The following is an 8,644-nucleotide window of genomic DNA, read 5'->3' on the forward strand; positions in this document are numbered from 1 at the left end:
AAATTCATAGGAAAAGACAACTCAATCATGACATTCATAGAGACAAAAACTTAGGGAATTAGTCCATGCTAGGAAGGAAAGATATGAGTCCAATATTTTCAAAAGAACAACAATTGCATAAGTAGTGTGCCATGCTAAATTAAATTCAATAAAAAAATGAATTGGCGAAACTTGTCAAACTAAGATCAACCATAATTAAAGGCGAAAATCTTTTTCTTTCCAAAATTTTGAAAAATACCTAATTACATAATCAAATAAAGATATGCATTGGAACTGTAGTAAAATTATTAGAAAGTCAAACTCAATTTAATGTAGGTGTAGTTCCGTAAACCAGTAAAAGTACAGGCAAGGTGTTAGAAATAAATAGTTGTTAAACTATATAAGGAATTTTTAAAGTTTTATATAGATAGGTGCATATCGAATCAACGGCAATTTTTATAAAAGTTCCAAAACTGGTTGTAATTACTATCAAGTAAGCAAAAAACCGAATCATAATTTCTTTAAGAATGGACTCAGAATAAGGACTAAAAAGGCACAGTGCATTAAGACAGGTTTCAAGCTATATCAAAGAATACATGAATCAAGAGGAATTTAAACAGAGAAAGATAGATATGACAAGGATTTTAAACAAGCATATGCAATTAGAATCAAAGAAGAATGCATATGAATAGAGAAATAGGGTTGGAAATCCAAACTACTTTCCAAAAGAAAAGAGGAACAAAAACTTCAAGATAGGCTAGGAAGGAACAAGTTAACTCCAACAGAATTCTAAGACACATACTGAGTAACCTCAAGAAATAGTCTCTAACGTTCCCAAAACCCACGAATCGTGTTACTTATTACTCGTATATCATCTACGACAACCCATTAGTGCTCCCATATACATAATTCACTAGTATTAAGCCGGCCAAACTTAATATCAGGAATTATGCAACGCAAGACTAATGGCATTAATCAATAGACCGTCATGTGCATAAAGCTCTAATTCTTATTATCCGAACAAGACCTATTACATGACAAATGCTCAGAGTATGCAATTGAAGCATAGTTGATTCATTCCTCAGGCTCTACAGGAAAGACCGCTCTGATACCACAATGTAACACCCTAATTATAAAAAGTTGCGCTTCCGGCTGCGCCACTCTGATAGCTTGGATATTACGATGACTCTTATACTATTTAATACTAAAATATGAGCCTATTTAAAACTTAGACCGAATCTTTCGAAAACATACATTCATACTTACAATATAACTCACAATACATCACAGGAAATACATATATATACTTACACATATACATACATATTAATTAATTTTACAAGCGTCTCATATCGAAATCCTATCCCTCTTACAAAACTTGCAAAATTAAAGGCGAGAGAAACATAAATACTAAAACAATACACTAATATCATTTAACAGAAAAGAAATAATATCTTCCGAACTTCGTCATCCGAAACCTAAAAAATAGAAGATCTGTAGGGAAGTGAGAACATCATCCTCGAAAGGGTTCTTACTATAGGGTTACAGAATTACGATAACAGGATACGCGAGATAAAATCGTTACAGTTATTAATAACCGCCTTATGCACCTTTTCAAAAGCAAGACTTACTATATAAGAAAAATCTGAAATCTTTTTTGAACGAGAAAACATCTCATTTTCTAAAAATTCTAAAGCCTTTCAAAAAGTTTATCTATGCTAAACCACATTAGTTTTTCATACTTTTCTAAACCAGAAACACAAAACCAAAACCAACCATTGGCCCATCTCATGATCAACCATGGCCCTAGGCCCAAACAATCCAAACAGCAGCCAATCCACCACAATCCAATAGAGTTTAAGTCACAAACACAAGTAGGAGGCTCAAGCACAAACAAGCAATTACATTAAGTAGAGCAATTAGTAGTTAAACACAATTAATGACATAGGCAAATCAAGTACAATATGCACACCCAAACAATGTCACATAGATGCAAATGATGAATGCCTGTCCTAGTGGCTGATGATATCATCTGTCGGTTATAAAGCCAACTCGACAAGTCTTGGTAGCTAACCATTGGACTGTCTCTCTGTCGTACATCCCCAACTTGAGTTATTCACAATCATAATCATAATTCACATCCAACACCCTCACTGGTGTATATTCACGGGGGCGAGCTCATTCGGAACTTTCACAGTGTCCGGCAACACTTACGACATAGGGTCAGCAGAGTATCGAGTCTTAACCTGGAGCACGTGGTGGCTAGTCACTGCTTCTACCCAGGGAAACTGGTATCTCAGATAATCGGAAGTGCAACTATGACAATATCAATAACTCAGCATAGATGTGTTTATTCTCACCCATAAATCAACATTCATCTCAGCCATCCGGCTTAAATTCATAATTCATAGTTAGCCATCCGGCTCATAACATATTCTATAATCAAGCATAATTCATTATCATACACAATCATTCTGGCTCATAACAGAATAGCACTTCCACCATCTAACATCATCAAATTCATAAAATCATCATTCAAGCCATAAATCACTTTTCCTCAATTCACTTCACTTTGAAATCAAATTTCAACTCTTTTCAGCCTTGGCTTTAAAGGTCCCATTCCTCAAATCATCTCAGGCTCATAAGCCACTTTTACTCAAGTAAGTTCCTTTTTTTTAAAACAAAGCCACCCTCGGCATCCTCTATCCAATACTTCCAAAACTATGGCAAATTAAAGATTTATTTTGAAATATTCAAAATCATACATCCAACAACAGGATTTTATAACAAAAGTCTCTCGGCAGAGTCTCAAGTCTTTAGGGGAGAATAACATAACTCATTTCCTCAAATTCACTTAAAATCATTAAAACCTTGGCTTCCTGATTGAGCAATAAAAATAGGATCTAAGCCAAACTGAGTCATGTAATCAATTACTCCTTTCAAAGACATTTCCTTTACTTAAACAAAACCAGCTTCAACCCCATGATAAATTCTAAAGCGTTTCAACTGCTCAAAATTTGTTTTAGTCTTGCAAAAATTCAGAATTCAAAGAGTACTTAAAACTTTTCCCAAAACATTTTAAAATGAAACTTGTCAATAGACGTTTAGGTTCTTTCAAAGTCACTGAAACTCCTCCAATTGAAACTCTCAAATCAAATTCAAAGACATAACCCTTTTCACATTTAAAACAGCCTTAAAACATAAGTTTCATATAAATCACTTGTTCCCAAAAGAGATACAATACTTTTCTTACGAAACAAGACAAAATCACAATTTCCTTTTTAATAATTCATTTCAAAAGCATAAGTCATCCCTTTGTTAATAATTCAAATAAAATAGTAGATGTCTTTAACTCATAATTTTCCAAATAACATTTCAATAAAGTTCCAGATTCTACCGAAATTTCGGCAGCACTTTCCCTAAAACTTGGACTCTGCCACCCTTTCCTGGTCCCATCCAAACCAATCCACAATCCTTTCCAATGGTCCAAAATCCGAAATTAGTTCAAAAGCAAACTGAATCCAACATTCACCTCGTTTTCACATATCAAGGAAATCGTCTCAAGATCAAATCATTATCAACCGATTAAACTCATTTCCAAAACTTTAAAGAAACAGTTCAGCAACAACCCATTTATCAAAACCAAACAATAATCAGAAGTCTTTTCAAGATAAATCTTTATCAACTAATGAAACTCATTTCCAAAACTTTAAAGAGACAACTCAGCAACACTCGATTTATCAAAAGCAAACTATAATCCAATCAAACATATAATCACATTCATCCAAAATGGCCAGACAATACATAAGACTTGTACAATCACTAAAAAGTGTATATCTCACATCGGTATCCATTTATAACAATTCCAAATTATAAAATTGAGATTTTAGAAAAGCTCCTACCTCGATTGTCGAAACTTGAAAGCTCTAAAACGCATTACAACTCATTTTCTCTCGGCCTGCAACTACAGCAGCCGCAACCTCCACTCCAAACCACTTCTCAGCAACCACAACGACTCTAATCGCAACATATAATAATCAGGACCCGACCCCACGTTACCAAAACTTATATTCATTAACCAAACACAACAGAATACTAACGCGAGGCTTTTCGAAACATAATTACTTACCAAAAAAACAAAATAAAGAAGCTGCAATTTCGAATCGACCCGGCAATAGTTCCAACAATAATCCTAAGTGACAGTCGTGAGCAAAAACCTCGGTGATGGCGACTGTAACAACCACACGGCATTAAAAAATTTCCCGAATTCCAAAAGAACAGAAACCAAACTCAAAACTCTTACCGGCGGTGAAACTCTATTGAAGCAGAGGCGCTCCTGGTGGCAGAGGCTTGGCCTAAAGCTTCAGTGGTGGTCCCGGAAGTCACAGAACCACTCCCGGCAGTCAGAATCACAGAGACGCAGCTCCCTTCTCTGGCAACGGCACCTGGCAGCGGCCTGAACCCTTTTCTGACTGTGGTTTAGCTTATAGTCATCAGCAGCGGCAAGCTTAGATGGTTGTAGTGTGATGAGCGGATAATTTGTACGCTTTTTGGTATTGTTTTTAGTATGTTTTTAGTATGTTTTAGTTAGTTTTTAGTATATTTCTATTAGTTTTTAGTTAAAATTCACTTTTCTGGACTTTACTATGAGTTTTTGTGTTTTTCGGTGATTTCAGGTATTTTCTGGCTGAAATTGAGGGACCTGAGCAAAAATCTGATTCAGAGGCTGAAAAGGACTGCAGATGCTGTTGGATTCTGACCTCCCTGCACTCGAAGTCGATTTTCTGGAGCTACAGAAGCCCAATTGGCGCGCTCTCAACGGCGTTGGAAAGTAGACATCCTGGGCTTTCCAGCAATATTTAATAGTTCATACTTTGCCCAAGATTTGATGGCCCAAACCGGCGTCCCAAATCAGCTCAAAACTGCCCGGTGTTAAATGCCGGAACTGGCACAAGAATGGGAGTTAAACGCCCAAACTGGCACAAAAGCTGGCGTTTAACTCCAAGAAGAGTCTCTACACAAAAATGCTTCAATGCTCAGCCCAAGCACACACCAAGTGGGCCCGGAAGTGGATTTTTCTGTCATTTACTCATTTCTGTAAACCTTAGGCCACTAGTTCTTTATAAATAAGACCTTTTGCTATTGTATTTTCATCTTTGGACGTCTAGTTCTTAGATCATCTTGGTTCTTCTGGTTCCCTCTCTGGGGCCGAGGCCAATGATCACTTTTGTTCTTATGTATTTTCAACGGTGGAGTTTCTACACACCATAGATTAAGGTGTGGAGCTCTGCTGTACCTCGAGTATTAATGCAATTACTATTGTTCTTCTATTCAATTCGGCTTATTCTTGTTCTAAGATATTCATTTGCACCCAAGAACATGATGAATGTGATGATTATGTGACACTCATCATCATTCTCACTTATGAACGAGTGCCTGACAACCACTTCTGTTCTACAAGCAAACAAGGCTTGAATGTTTATCTCTTGGATCCCTTAATCGGAATCTTCGTGGTATAAGCTAGAACTGATGGCGACATTCAAGAGAATCCGGAAGGTCTAAACCTTGTCTGTGGTATTCTAAGTAGGATTCAATGATTGAATGACTGTGACGAGCTTCAAACTCTTGAAGGCTGGGCGTTAGTGACAGACGCAAAAGAATCGCTGGATTCTATTCCAACCTGATTGAGAACCGACAGATGATTAGCCGTGCCGTGACAGGGTGCGTTGAACATTTTCACTGAGAGGATGGGAGGTAGCCACTGACAACGGTGAAACCCTACATACAGCTTGCCATGGAAAGGAGTAAGACGGATTGGATGAAGACAGTAGGAAAGCAGAGAGACGGAAGGGACAAAGCATCTTCATACGCTTATCTGAAATTCCCACCAATGAATTACATAAGTATCTCTATCTTTATCTTTATGTTTTATTCATCATTCATAACCATTTGAGTTTGCCTGACTAAGATTTACAAGGTGACCATAGCTTGCTTCATACCAACAATCTCTATGGGATCGACCCTTACTCGCGTAAGGTTTATTACTTGGACGACCCAGTACACTTGCTGGTTAGTTGTGCGAAATTGTGATAAAGAGTTGAGATTACAATTGAGCGTACCATGTTGATGGCGCCATTGATGATCACAATTTCGTGCACCAAGTTTTTGGCGCCGTTGCCGGGGATTGTTGAGTTTGGACAACTGACGGTTCATCTTGTTGCTTAGATTAGGTATTTTTTTCAGAATTCTTAAGAATGAATTCTAGAGTTTCAAGATGATCTGTTGAAGTCTGGCTGGCTGTGAAGCCATGTCTAATTTTATTGGACTGAGGTTTCAACTTATCATCACAAGAGCTTGTTGATTTCTATCAATCTTGCTGTTGGAGCAATGATCTGCTAAGGCTTGGCTGGCCATTGGCCATGTCTAGTGTTTTGGACCGGAGCTTTCTTTGAAAGCTTGGCTGGCTATGAAGCCATGTCTAATTCCTGGACCGGAGTCTTAGACTAACATTGCATGATTCCTGGAATTCTCATTAAGAATTTTGATATCTTTATTTTCTTTTCCACTTAATTTTCGAAAAAGCACAAAAAAATTACAAAATCATAAAATCCAAAAATATTTCTTGTTTGAGTCTAGTGTTTCATGTTAAGTTTGGTGTCAATTGCATGTTTCTGTTCTTCTTGCATTCATTCATGTGTCTTAAGTGATCTTCAAGATGTTCTTGATGATTTTATTACTCTGATCTTTAAATTCTCTTGACTTGAGTATTTTGTGTTTCTCATATGCATTCTCATTTTGTTAGTGTCAATGGTATACAAACTGCTAAGTTTGGTGTCTTGCATGCATTGTTATTTGATTTTAGTTACATGTTGATTATTAAAAATCCAAAAAAAATTTTAATTTGTGTCTTTTCAAGTCAATAATACAGAGAATTGAAGATTCAGAACATACAGCGGAGGAATTACACAAGAAAAAGCTGGACGTTCAAAACGCCCAGTGAAGAAGGCAAACTGGCGTTTAAACGCCAGCCAGGGTGCCTGGTTGGGTGTTTAACGCCCAAAAGGGTAGTGCTTTGGGCGTTAAACGCCAGAATGTGCACCATTCTGGGCGTTTAACGCCAGGATGGCACAAGAGGGAAGATTCTGTTTTCAGTTCAAATTTTTTTTCAAGTTTTCAAAATTTTTTCAAAATCAAATCTTTTTCAAATCAAATCTTTTCAATCAAGTCTTTTTCAAAATCAATTTCTTTCCATTTTCAAAAATACTTGCTATCAATTAATGATTTGATTCAACATTTCAAGTATGTTGCCTTTTCTGTTGAGAAAGGTTTAATATTTGAATCATATCTTTCCTTGTTAGCCAAGTCATTAATTTTTAAAATTAAATCTTTTTAAATTGTTTTTCAAATCATATTTTCTCAATCACATCTTTTTAAAACCATAACTTTTCAAATCATATCTTCCTAATCACATCTTTTTCAAAATAGTTTTCAATCATATCTTTTAATTTCTAATTTCAAAATCTTTTTCGAAAAACACTTGATTTCTTTTCCACTCTTAGTTTTCGAAAATCAATTAGTATTTTTCAAAATGTTTTTAAAATCTTTTACTTAATTTTCGAAAATTACTTCCCCTCTTCTCACATCCTTCTATTTATGCACAATTCGAACTCCATCTTTCCTTGATAAGTTCGAATTTTCTACCTCTTCCTTCTATTTTTCTTTTCCTCTGACACCTCGAGGAATCTCTATACTGTGACATAGAGGATTCCATATTTTCTTATTCTTTTCTCTTTTATATGAGCAGGAGCAAAGACAAAAGCATTCTTGTTGAGGCTGACCCTGAACCTGAAAGGACCTTGAAGCGAAAGCTAAGAGAAGCTAAGGCACAACTCTCTGTAGAGGACCTAACAGAAATCTCCAAACAAGAAGAAGACATGGCAGCCGAAAACAACAACAATGCCAACAATGCAAGGAAGGTGCTGGGTGACTTTACTGCACCTACTCCCGACTTATATGGGAGAAGCATCTCTATCCCTGCCATTGGAGCAAACAACTTTGAGCTTAAGCCTCAATTAGTTTCTCTAATGCAACAGAATTGCAAGTTCCATGGACTTCCATTGGAAGATCCTCATCAGTTTTTAGCTGAATTCTTGCAAATCTGTGATACTGTCAAGACTAATGGGGTTGACCCTGAGGTCTACAAACTTATGCTATTCCCTTTTGCTGTAAGAGACAGAGCTAGGATATGGTTGGACTCACAACCTAAAGAAAGCCTGAACTCTTGGGAAAAGCTAGTCAATGCCTTCTTGGCAAAGTTCTTTCCACCTCAAAAATTGATTAAGCTTAGAGTGGAAGTCCAAACCTTCAGACAGAAGGAAGGTGAATCCCTCTATGAAGCTTGGGAAAGATACAAACAATTAATCAGAAAGTGTCCTTCTGACATGCTTTCAGAATGGAGCATCATAGGTATCTTCTATGATGGTCTGTCTGAATTGTCCAAGATGTCTTTGGATAACTCTGCTGGAGGATCTCTTCATCTGAAGAAGATGCCTACAGAAGCTCAAGAGCTCATTGAAATGGTTGCAAATAACCAATTCATGTACACTTCTGAAAGGAATCCTGTGAACAATGGGACGAATCAGAAGAAAGGAGTTCTTGAGATTGA

General features: G+C 36.6%; 1 non-coding gene across 1 annotated transcript; it reads right to left on the reverse strand.

The window, feature by feature from the left end:
• Positions 1-8,318: 8,318 nt before the first annotated feature.
• On the reverse strand, positions 8,319-8,426 carry LOC112792921 (small nucleolar RNA R71). Its single transcript, XR_003197639.1, has one exon. It is a non-coding gene; the product is annotated as a small nucleolar RNA R71 (small nucleolar RNA).
• Positions 8,427-8,644: the final 218 nt, after the last annotated feature.

This window comes from Arachis hypogaea, chromosome 3 (assembly GCF_003086295.3).
Source record: "Arachis hypogaea cultivar Tifrunner chromosome 3, arahy.Tifrunner.gnm2.J5K5, whole genome shotgun sequence".
Classification (NCBI taxonomy): Eukaryota; Viridiplantae; Streptophyta; class Magnoliopsida; order Fabales; family Fabaceae; genus Arachis; species Arachis hypogaea.